The sequence below is a fragment of the Hyperolius riggenbachi genome, chromosome 11 (genome assembly GCF_040937935.1).
Source record: "Hyperolius riggenbachi isolate aHypRig1 chromosome 11, aHypRig1.pri, whole genome shotgun sequence".
In the NCBI taxonomy this organism is placed as follows: Eukaryota; Metazoa; Chordata; class Amphibia; order Anura; family Hyperoliidae; genus Hyperolius; species Hyperolius riggenbachi.
Genome location: NC_090656.1, coordinates 122,073,011 through 122,085,012, shown reverse-complemented (window position 1 = coordinate 122,085,012; position 12,002 = coordinate 122,073,011). Strand labels below are relative to the sequence as shown.

General features: G+C 43.9%; 1 protein-coding gene across 1 annotated transcript in view; it reads left to right on the top strand.

Moving 5' to 3' along the window:
- The first annotated feature begins 235 nt into the window (after window positions 1-235).
- The window catches only part of LOC137537707 (mucin-5AC-like), a 535,576-nt gene continuing 523,809 nt past the window's right edge, over window positions 236-12,002 (top strand). The window contains exon 1 of the mRNA XM_068259643.1: window positions 236-264. The gene's annotated coding sequence lies outside the window, so the exon portion shown is untranslated. The remainder of the gene's footprint in view (window positions 265-12,002) is intronic.

The following is a 12,002-nucleotide window of genomic DNA, read 5'->3' as shown; positions in this document are numbered from 1 at the left end:
GTGTACTAGCCCATTGGTTAACGTGAGTTATCAGTTTTTCTGTGCAGAAAACGCGTACGAAAACAGTCAAGTGTGTTCCCTGCCTGTGTGTTTCTGGCTTTTTGTTTACTGAGCATGTGCGCAGCCAGGGCAGTTAGGACACAGGGTCGGATCTGACAGTTTGCTGTGTGTGGTTCACAGAGGATCTCATTGCATTGTGGGAAATAACAGCTTTTTCCAACTGCCAAGCAAGAAGCTCCCTGTGTACAAATACTTCAGACAGTGGTGAGGAACAAACAAGTGGGGCGCGTTTGTGTGCGCATTGCGGGGGGTAGCGGCTGTGACTTAGCGCCCATTTTTTAACGAGTGGGCCTTTTTACTAGTTGGAAATAATTGTGCAAAAGGTCCAGAAGCATTGTGAAGTCAATTTAATACCATCAGTACAAAAGTTATTGTATAAAAACACCAATTAGTCTAATCAAACAGTTGACAGATCGGGGTGCTGCAGATATTCCTATAGGAACTCCACACTTATTCGTTCACGTACGCATCAGCAATGCTATCCGCAGTGGTCATCAATCACATGCGCACAAATAATGTTTCTGGATTGCAAATAGTTCCTCAGCTGATTGCCAAACAGTGAGCATCAACAAATAGACAAGCGTATCAAACATCAGTGTGGTAAAGCACTTGGCTGCATGATGCATGATGAGCAGAAAGCAAGCCACACCAATGTATGCGTGTGTCTCACAATGTATGCGTGTGTCTCACAATGTATGCGTGTGTCTCACAATGTATGCGTGTGTCTCACCAGACTTCGGAGGACAGTTCCTCAATGTGCATACTTAGCTAGAAGCTGTGCTCTGCTGTACGAATGCATGCAGGCACAATCAAGGCTCAGATCCACCATACTGCTGGATCAGGCATGCAAGGCTCTCGGTGTTGTAGCAGGTCAGCATGGATGGCACACCCTCCATGGTGCTGGAGAGGGAAATGCCTCATGTTTTGCATGTTTCTCAAGTAAAGGTGGTGAATTGCAGTACAGCAAGCCGCATTAAATTGCGCCCATTGCACTGCAATTCACCACTGTGAATGTAGCCACTTTTCTTTTCTATTAAAACTCGTAGGTAGCTTATATTATCTAATCCCACCTTGAAAAAGCACTATTGGCACAAAGCATGTTGGTGGTCTGAGCAACTTAGTCCATGCTGTGATGTTACATTCTAACCATTGTGCACTAGCTGATGGCCACAAGCAATATTGGGCTGCAATTACATGCAGTTGAATGGCAACGTTTGGTAACTCCACGCATTTCACACTTGACACGCGGCACTGTTACCCAGTGGAGAAAAAATGTCTCATGTCACGTCTGAGCATGGCAATCGCTGTGCTCAGATGCATCTTAGGGGGGGGGGGTTGGATAGGAGCAGTTGACAGGTGGGTGTTGGGTTATTTATCTCTTCCCTATGCTAGGGCCTCCTCCTATGTCCCTTATAAGCAGAGTAGGGCACAACGGTTGTGTTTGATGGTCTCATCTGCTCCAGGCTACAACAATGTCCCCCTCTATTCTCTATGGTGGCCGATTGTTCTCTACTCCCCTGTTCTACTGCACGTTGAGTGATGACATACACTTTGCAGAAGACTGAGGGAGGCATATAGCAGGTGTCCGCCACTACCAATGGAGAGAAACAGCATTGTAGCCTGTAGCAAATGAGGCAGTAAAGCACCACTGTTACACCCTACTCTGCTTGTACTCAGGGGGCGCTAGACCACCATGGAAGCTATATGGAAATGGGGGGCTACTATACGATGGGGGAAATGATACAGGGATGGGGGACTACCAAGAAAGCCATATGGGAATGAGGAGAAGCTATATGGGTATGGGAGGACTACCAGACCACCGGGCAATACAGTGAGTGGGATGATGTGACCACTAGACAAGCAGGAAAGCTAAATGGTGATGGGGAAACACTAGTAGGCATGAACTTCACAATTTGTAATTCAGAATCCAATTGCGAAGCTCATCCCTAACCACTAGACCACCATGAAATACCTTGAGTGAGATGGGGTGGGGTCACTACTAGATCTCAAAGAAAGCAATATTGGGGTGGTGGTACCACTGGGCCATATGGGAATAGGGGTGGACAACTATACCACCAGGAAATTCAGTAAGAGGGGACCTCTAGACCACCATGGAGGCTATATGGGGATAAGGGGAACCATAAGAATACAGGGGGACCAATATGAGGATGGGAAGGACCACTATACCACCAAGGGGCAGTAAGGGGAGGTAGGATCAATAGACCACCAGAGATTACAGTGAGGGGGATGGGGGGGCCACTAGAGTGCCAGGAAATACAGTGAGGGGGATAGGGGAACCACTAGACCAATAGGGAATACAGTAAAGGGGATAGGGGGACTGATAGAGTACCAGGGAAGTCATATGGGGTGGGGAGACCACTGGACTACCAGAGAATACAATAGAGGTGAGGGGGAACCACTAAAGCACAAGAGAAAACTGTCAGGAACACAGCATATGGATCAATGTTAGAAACAAAGGCCATTAATTTAGACATGGTTCACAAAGATTTTTCATCGGTTTTCCAGTTTTCACCTTATCTATGTCACATATTTAAAGTGATCCTAAAGTCAAACAAAAAAAATGAGTTTTACTGACCTGGGGCTTCCAATAGCCCCCTGCAGCTGTCCGGTGCCCTCGCCGTGTCCCTCCGATCCTCCTGTCCCCGCCGGCAGCCACTTCCGGTTTCTCCGTCAGGAGCCGACAAGCTGGGAACGCGAGTGATTCTTCGCGTTCCCAGTCACAATTGCGCCCTCTATGCTGCTATAGCATGAAGCATATAGCAGCACAGAGGGCGATATTTATATCTTGCTGGAAGTAGCCATCAAAAGATGGGTGCACTGTGGTCTGAAGAGATTGACTGACATAGTCACCAACAATACTCAAGCTGTTTAAAGTACACCTGAACTGGCACAGAAAAGATAACTTTTACTTATCTGGGGCTTCTTCCAGCCCAAACGTAAAAGTAAAGGAAAAAGGGTCTCTGAGGAAGCAAGCATTGCCAGCTTGCGAAACGGCTGTTAGACATACTGCCTGATTTTTGGTGTCTGTCTTGGTGGGATGAAATAAATTAGCCTTGCAAAGCAGCTGGTGCCCGGTATCCTTTATCCTTTTATCGCATCATGAAGGAAAAAGGGGTTTGGGGGGCATGTGCAACAGATCATAGCCAACTCGTTAGTAAAGTGAAAAAGTATAAATACAAAATGTATTAATAATATATAATCACATTAAAAAACACAGACATAAGCTAGTGGGGAATGCACTTGCTCAATCGCAGCCATTCAAACATCCATCCATCCATCCATCCATCCATCCAACCACCTAAGATCACCTAATGTGATCAGGGATCCCAGGAACCGCTACAAAGTTAGGCCTATTTCAAGTAATGGAACCGTTTTGTCCTCCAAGGAATGCAAGGTTCCAGCCCCCCCTTGAGGCCCATTAGTGTATTTGGGGTCCGTCTGTTGTGCTGCTGTCCCTCTCAGAGAAACCATCAACACAGCTTTGTCATGGGCTACTGTGCTTGCTCAGTCCCATCCGCATGCCTCCATCAATCACGCTCCCAATTTGGGTATGCTTTAAAGTGAACCTCCAGACTAAAAATCGACTTAGCAGTACTGAAAAGGCTTGGTGTTTCTTTAACAGTTTCACAGCATCAGAACTTTGTTTCTCTTATACAAGCCTCATTTTTAGCTGCACAGAAGAAAACTGCCCGGGCATTTTTCTCCTGATGCTGTGCAAAGCATGATGGGTTTTCTGATGATGTTCTCATTCTGCTTTTTTTGTTGCATTTATTTTTTTTTGACATTTTGAATTTGACATTTGAAGCCTAGCGCATGCAGCTGGGAGGGGTTATCAGTTGGAACTGTGTCTCCTGCTCCCTGTCACCTCCTTTCAACCAAAAAGATGGCTGCCCACATGACAAAGATGGCAGCCCCCATGCATCACAAACATTTGCCTGTTCTTTTAAAACAGGGTGGGTAAAAAATTAAATTACCTATCTATTCTAAATAACATAACATAACTAATGTAACTTAATGACAGTATGTTTGTTTAGGCTGAAGTTCCCCTTTAAATGATGTTTAGTTGGTACTAAAGGTCTAAAGTGCACCAAGAAAATGTCCCCCACACTATTATGCTACCATCAGTTGCCTGAATTTTTGACACAAGGCAGAATAGATCCATTTTTTCTTAATGTAACTGCAAAATGGGCAGCACAGTGATGTAGTGGTTAGCAATCTCGCCTTGCAGCGCTGGGTGCCCAGTTCGAATCCCAACCAGGGCATTTTCTGCATGGAGTCTGTATGTTCTCCCCGTGTCTGCGTGGGTTTCCTCTGGGCACTCCGATTTTCTCCCACATTTCCAAAACATATAAATATGTTAATTGGCTTCCCCCTAAATTGGCCCTAGACTACGATACATAGATTGTGAGCCCCTCTGAGGGACAGTTAATTGACAAGACAATAAACTTTGTACAGCGCTGCAGAAGATGTTGGCGCTATATAAATACTTAAAAAAATGTATTATATTTGTACACAAGAAAGATATGTATTCGGGCTGGGGCTGCCTTGAAAGGGACTCTCTGGTTTGTGTTCCCCTAGTCCAAAAGACCCCACTGCTGCCTTTCCCCCATCCTCTTTTGCCACAGACTAATGAGTTCTTCTAGCATTCTCATCCTACCTCTTTGATAAACCAACTGAAGTATCTTCCCCCACTTCCTACCCAGTCTCAGACAGATTATTGCCCCTTCTGGTATGCCCTTGTGGCATGAACTATTAACAAAGTATGTATGGTTTTCACATTGGTGGTCCTGTAAACCACTGCCTTTGCATCTTTGCAACTAGGAAGATTTTGGTTGTACTGCAGTTTATAGGGTAAAGCAAATGGGGAAACTAAAGACATGGATGAAGATACAAATCGTGGACATTGTTTAGGGTTGGGTGTCAATTTAGCGTGTGACAGCTCATCAATACATTTGGCTTGATGTGGATTCAGTGTTGTGATTGATGTTGATTACTTTTCCTGATGAAAACCAACCTGCATGTATGGAGAGCAGGTTTACCCCATATAATTTTCTTCTCTTTTTTTGTTTTTCAATTGTGCTGTCAGCTTCTATTTTTTTCCTTGCTTGATTTGAAAGTTTGACTGGGAATTGACAGATGATCTCAGAAGCAGCCCTGTGTGTTAATGTGATCAGAACATTTGGGGTATTCCTACCTTGTGATAACCACCAGGATTCAGGAAGCTTTGGTTAAGCTATTTCCTTCTTTAAAACTGGACATTGGTTAATTTAATAAAAGTCCAGGGCTGTGGGCAGACTGGTTAAATGGTTATTGATAGACTAAAAAGAGTTAAAAATTGCATACAAGATGTATTAATTATAAATGCTGGAAGTATGTAAAGCCTACTGTAACTCAGCTAAAAACCTCTTCTAAAGGTCAGAGTAAAAAACTGAGATTGGGAATATTGTAATTTATAACATAATAATAATATTAACCGCTCCTCCCAGAATCAGGAAATATGGATGTTGATTTAGGCTCCTCCAGCAGCGTTGCAACTTCCAAGTATGGCTGTTCATTGCAGCTATTAACATGGATGGATGTATATGTATATATATATATATATATATATATATATATATATATATATATATATATATATATATATATATATATATATATATACATATATATATATCCAGAAGCAGCCGTTACGCTGCGACCGCGCAAGGCGTCCTCCTGGGTCTCCTCCTGGCTACATCTCTCCGGTAATCAGGACTCTCTTAACCACACTGTGGGAATCTTGTCCCCATTCAACTGCACGGATCACTTCTCTGATTACTCTATTGTGGGCAATAATTTTTCAATAGGTTTGCACTTAGCACTTTTTCTATTATTGACTTCTGGTTGTTCAGAATATTTTTCATTGTAGCAATTGTATTTTTGTATTTTTTTGTAGTACTATTATATCTTAGGGATATTTTTCATGCACTTTTGTACTGGATTCAGGTCCATAGGAGACACGCACAAATTTCTGCACATACTGTGTGTATGCATGCGCCCACCCCCCCCCCCCCTTTTTTTGGTGGGGCGCAGACATGCACACAGTTACATTGCACTTATGCACTTTATTGATTATATGTATTTATGCAATTTTGACACAGGGAGTAGTGTGAATTGCACTATATAGAATTGTATAGGGTCCTGCTATACCAGTGAGATGTCATTGATTTTCTAATTACTTTGTGGTATGTATATATTATTGCCAGTGAGGGGTAGTGCCAGTTACAACTGACACGGACCAGGAGAGCTGTATTTTAATTGTTTTTATGATTCGCTTTTTGACTAATAAAACTATATGAATTTGACATTGATGTCTGGAGTATTTGCGTGACATTATTACTATTATTATTTCATATGGCCTAAACAGGTCTTCTCGTTTTCTTTTGTTATGTGGTAGTATATTGAAGACCTAGAGGCTGTATTTCATTGATATACACACGTCATGAGGTTCTTGTTTGTGTTACTTGGCTTTATGTTTAGGGTCATTGTCCTGCTGGAAGGTGAACCTCTGCCCCAGTCTCGAGTCTTTTGCCGTCTCCAAGAGGTTTTCTTCCAAGTTTGCCCTGTATTTGGCTCCATCCATCTTCCCATCAACTCTGACCAGCTTCCCTGTCCCTGCTGAAGAAAAGCACCCCCAGAGCATTATGCTGCCACCACCATATTTGACAGTGGGGATGGTGTGTTCAGCGTGATGTGCAGTGTTAGTTTTCTGCCACACATAGCGTTTTGCATTTTGGCCAAAAAGTTCCATTTTGGTCTCATCTGACCAGAGCACCTTCTTCCACATGGTTGCTGTGTCTCCCACATGGCTTGTGGCAAACTGCAAATGGGACTTCTTATGCTTTCTGTTAACAATGCCTTTCTTCTTGCCACTCTTCCATAAAGGCCAACTTTGTACAGTGCATGACTAATAGTTGTCCTATGGACAGAGTCTCCCACCTGAGCTGTAGATCTCTGCAGCTCATCCAGAGTCACCATAGGCCTCTTGACTGCATTTCTGATCAGAGCTCTCCTTGTTCGGCCTGTGAGTTTAGGTGGATGGCCTTGTCTTGGTAGGTTTACAATTGTTCCATACTCCTTCCATTTCTGAATGATCGCTTGAACAGTGCTCCTTGGGATGTTCAAGGCTTTGGAAATCTTTTTGTAGCCTAAGCCTGCTTTAAATTTCTCAATAACTTGATCCCTGACCTGTCTTGGACCTGTCTTGTGTGTTCTTTGGACTTCACGGTGTTGTTGCTCCCAATATTCTTTTAGACAACCTCTGAGGCCCTCACAGAGCAGCTGTATTTGTACTGACATTAGATTACACACAGATGCACTCTATTTAGTCATTAGCACTCATCAGGCAATGTCTATAGGCAACTGACTGCACTCAGATCAAAGGGGGCCGAATAATTATGCACACACCACTTTGCAGTTATTTATTTGTAAAAAAATGTTTGGAATCCTGTATGATTTTCGTTCCACTTCTCATGTGTACACCACTTTGTGTTGGTCTTTCATGTGTAATTCCAATAAAATTGATTCATGTTTGTGGCAGTAATATGACAAAATGTGGAAAACTTTAAGGGGGCCGAATACTTATGCAACCCACTGTATGTATGTATGTGTGTGTGTGTATCTCTCTCTCTCTCTCTCTCTCTCTCTCTCTCTCTCTCTCTCTAGATAGAGATATAGATATATATAGATATAGATATAGATATAGATATAGATATATAGATATATATATATATATATATATATATATATATATATATATAGATATAGATATAGATATAGATATATATATATATATAGATAGATAGATAGATAGATAGATAGATAGATAGATAGATAGATAGATAGATAGATAGATAGATAGATAGATATAGATATATATATAGATATATAGATATATATCTATATCTATATCTATATCTATATATGTGTATATCCCACCGTCATCAGGGAATCCCTGCCTTGCCTGTGTTCCGCTGTGGCTGAGTTGCCAGACTTGTCTCTGCCCCCTCCTCGTTTCGCCGGGTCCCCCCGTGTCAGAGGCGGCAGAGGCAGAACCTTATCGCCTCCATCTTGCCCGCGGCGATTGAAGACATCCAGTTCCTGTGTGCGGCTTCTTCTAGTGCCGGCTTTTAATGACGCATCATTGACGACAAGCGGGAGGGCTCACAGCGGAACACATAGAGTGGAGGAGGCACTTGGGGGAGAAAGGTGGACACATAGGGCTGACAGGGGGACACTTGGGGGAGACAGGGGGACACTTGGGGGAGACAGGGGGGCACCTGGGGGTGACAGCAGGACACCTGGGGTGACAGCAGGACACCTGGGGGTGATGGGGGACAGGAGGACACCTGACAGGAGGACACCTGGGGGTGACGGGAGGACACCTGGGGGTGACTGGGTGGCAGGAGGACACCTGGGTGTGACAGGAGGACACCTGGGTGTGACAGGAGAACACCTGGGTGTGACAGGACGACACCTGGGTGTGACAGGAATGACACGTGGTGACAGGAGGACACTTGGGGGTGACAGGAGGACACTTGGGGGTGACAGGAGGGCACAATTTGGGGGAGGTCATGTACAAGATGCTCCTGAAATATGGACACACCAGGTTTAGTTTATATTTTTTTCCCCTGGCTTTTGCCCTCTAAACCTAGGTGCGTCTTATATTCCGGAGCGTCTTATATGGCAAAAAATACAATATATATAATCAGCGCCATGGAATATGTTGTTGCTTTATAAATCAATATGAATATATGTATATATGCAAAATTTGCATAAACCTGCATCAACTCTGAATTATTTACATTTTATTTGACCATCCCTAACTGAAACTACTTGCAGAAAAATGTAATACATGTTTTTGGTAAACATTGAGGAACTCCAATGATATTATTTCTCACAATACCCCAAGCTTCTTTCAGGTTTAGGTTTCACCAACGTGACGATTACCACTAGATGTCAGTCTCAGTCTGTTACATTGCGTTACTAACTGAAGAAGACCAGTCACAAATAGGCTATTGTAAGCTTTTTAATGTCTACAAAATCACCATAAAGCTTTAGGCTACTTTCACAGTGGGATGTTGCGTTTTGATGGGACGTTAAAGTCGCAACGCAAACTAACAAAACAACATCCCAAAACACTCTTAACGCAACTTAATGCCCCATTATCGTCGCATACAGTAGAGCATACAGGCAATGAAAAGTATGTTTCCAAGTCATTACTGAGCATGTGCAAACAGTCCAACGCAGCTAATAACGTGTATAACGCACAGCATGCAGCACTTCCTAATAATGCTACACGGTACACACAAACACACCGTGTGCACTGTGAATGTCGCACAGACTTAGTATTGCTGTGCGTTAGTGTGCGTTGAGACATTTTCTAGCGTGCAACCTTAACGTCGCACTGTGAAAGAGGCCTAAAGGTACATGTGTGGAACTTCAGTCCTTGAGGACCATATCCATGCCAGTGTTGAGAATGGACAGAGAAATGGTGAAATGTGCTCTTCCTGATGAACCACAACTTTCCTGATTCAGTCCCATCAATTAATTTGAGCTGTACCAACAATGTGTGAGGACCATCAGGACTGGAGTCCAACATCCCTGCTTTAAAGCATACCAGAGCTGAAGACACTTAAAGAAACAGAGGGGAGCAGTAAATGTTCTTGTTTGGGTAGAAGGATAACAAACCCAACAGATTTCTCAATTCTCAGTCAGTGAGAATTTGCCCAGTGACAGAACCCTAATTGACAGATTCCTCAATGATAGATCTCCCTATTGAAAACCCCAAGTGATCAATCCCCCAATAACATCCCTTAGTGATCGGCCTTTTCTTTGCTCAGATTTGCCAAGTGACAAATCCTGTTCCAGAATCTAGAGACAGATCTCAGGCCCCGTTCACATCACAAACGCGGATGGCCATGCGTGCGGAACGCATGCGGACCGCAACGCGTACGAACGCACGCCATCCGCGTTTGTGTGCGTTGCGTGGCTGATCCCATCACTGAAAAGTGAATGGGACAGCCATGCGTTTTTACAAAAAATGCATGCAGCATGCGTTCCCGGACCGCACAGGTCCGGAACGCATGCAGTGTGAACATCAGACATTGCACTCTATGCAATGTCTGATGTCGTGCGTGTCGGCCACCTGCACGCGTTTCCAAAACGCGGCTGGAAACGCATGCAGTGTGAACGGGGCCTTAATAATTCTTCATTGACTGATGCCAGTGTGACAGAGCTCCAGAAACAGACCCCTTAAATGAAACTTGAGATGAGAGGGATGTGAAGGCCGACATATTTATTTATTTTAAACAATACCAGTTGCCCGGCAGTCCTGCTGATCATCTGCCTCTAATGCTAGGTACACACCATTCAATTTCCCGTCAGATCAAAGGCTCGAACCGATAATTTTTGACTTGTCCGATCTGCTCCTGATCGTTAGGGGGATTGATTTTGTGTAGTGGTGATCTTAAAATCGATCCCATTACTGAACAGGAGCACATTGGACATGTCGGGAAATTATCGGTTCGACACGTTAATCTTGTGGGAAATTAAACAGTGTGTATCTAGCATAATACTCTTATCCATACACCCTAAATGAGCATGCATATCAAATGTTTCTGACAAGATTAGCTCTATGCTTATTTAACGTGTGTGATTCAGGCACTACTGATGCATGACACATCAGCAGGAGGGTCAGACAACTGGTATTAACATAATGGAAATAAATATGGCAGCCTCCATAGCCATCTCAGTTCAGGTGTCCTTTAATGACAAAGATAGTCTTCAGTGACAGGCTCCAGTGACAGACAACAACAACAGATTCCCCAACAGCAGACCTCAGTGAAATACTTAAAGGATAACTATCAAAGTGAACTAAAATTCTAAATGCCACATATATTTCCAGTAATTACTAGCAAATAGCAACACAAAGGCTTTTTTTTCATCTTTTCATTTTTTTTTTGTGTGTGAAGAAAATATTACATTTGCAGAGAACAGTTTCCACTGTGGGCATTACTATGGAGGACTGTGTCCAGCACATCCAGCATTCAGAAACAATCTTCACTGACTGTAATCCTGTGATAGAAATGAGTTTAGAATAATAGAAAGCAGAGGGCGCATGCGCGAGCCGCAGGAGATGGCCGCATAAGAGAGGAGCTCCGTACTCCACCGCCGCCAGCAGCAATTACCTCCGCGTATCCAGCCTCAAAAACGGGCGGCATTGAGGGAGACGACCTCCGCAACCTTCTCCGCAACCTATGACGGGCAAAGGGGCCCAGAAAAGCACCCCTCCAGCGGGCATCATGGACAAGTTCCTGCGCCTCCCTCCCAGCCAAGATGGCGCTGGCCACGCAGCTCATCAGGACTCCCAGCTCTCCGACCAGGCAAGTGCAGGGGGGAATATGCAGCTTCTCACAGCAGACTTACTGGAGCAAACGTTAAACAAACACTATCACAGCCTCCATGACTCCTTGCAAAAGGTTATACTAACTGCTGTACAAGAGCTCCGGGCAGACATATCAGGGCTGGGGGAGCGCACTCAGACACTAGAAGACAAGATGGATGCTCTAACTGTTAAACAAGCTGACTTAGCTGAAGAGCAGCAACTCATGCAGACTGATATAAAATCAATGCGTACAGCACAAGAAGATATGGAAAACAGAGAGCGGAGACAAAATGTGCGCATTAAAGGGGTATCCATGTCTGTAAAAAGTGAACATATTGGGGCTCATCTGAAAGAACTGTTCCATACTATCCTGCCTGATATGCCAGAAGAAATGTGGAGGATCGACAGAGCCCACAGATCTTTAGGTGAACGGCGCCCTGGTACTTCAAGACCCAAAGATATTATCGCGAAACTACACTACTATGAGGCCAAAGAC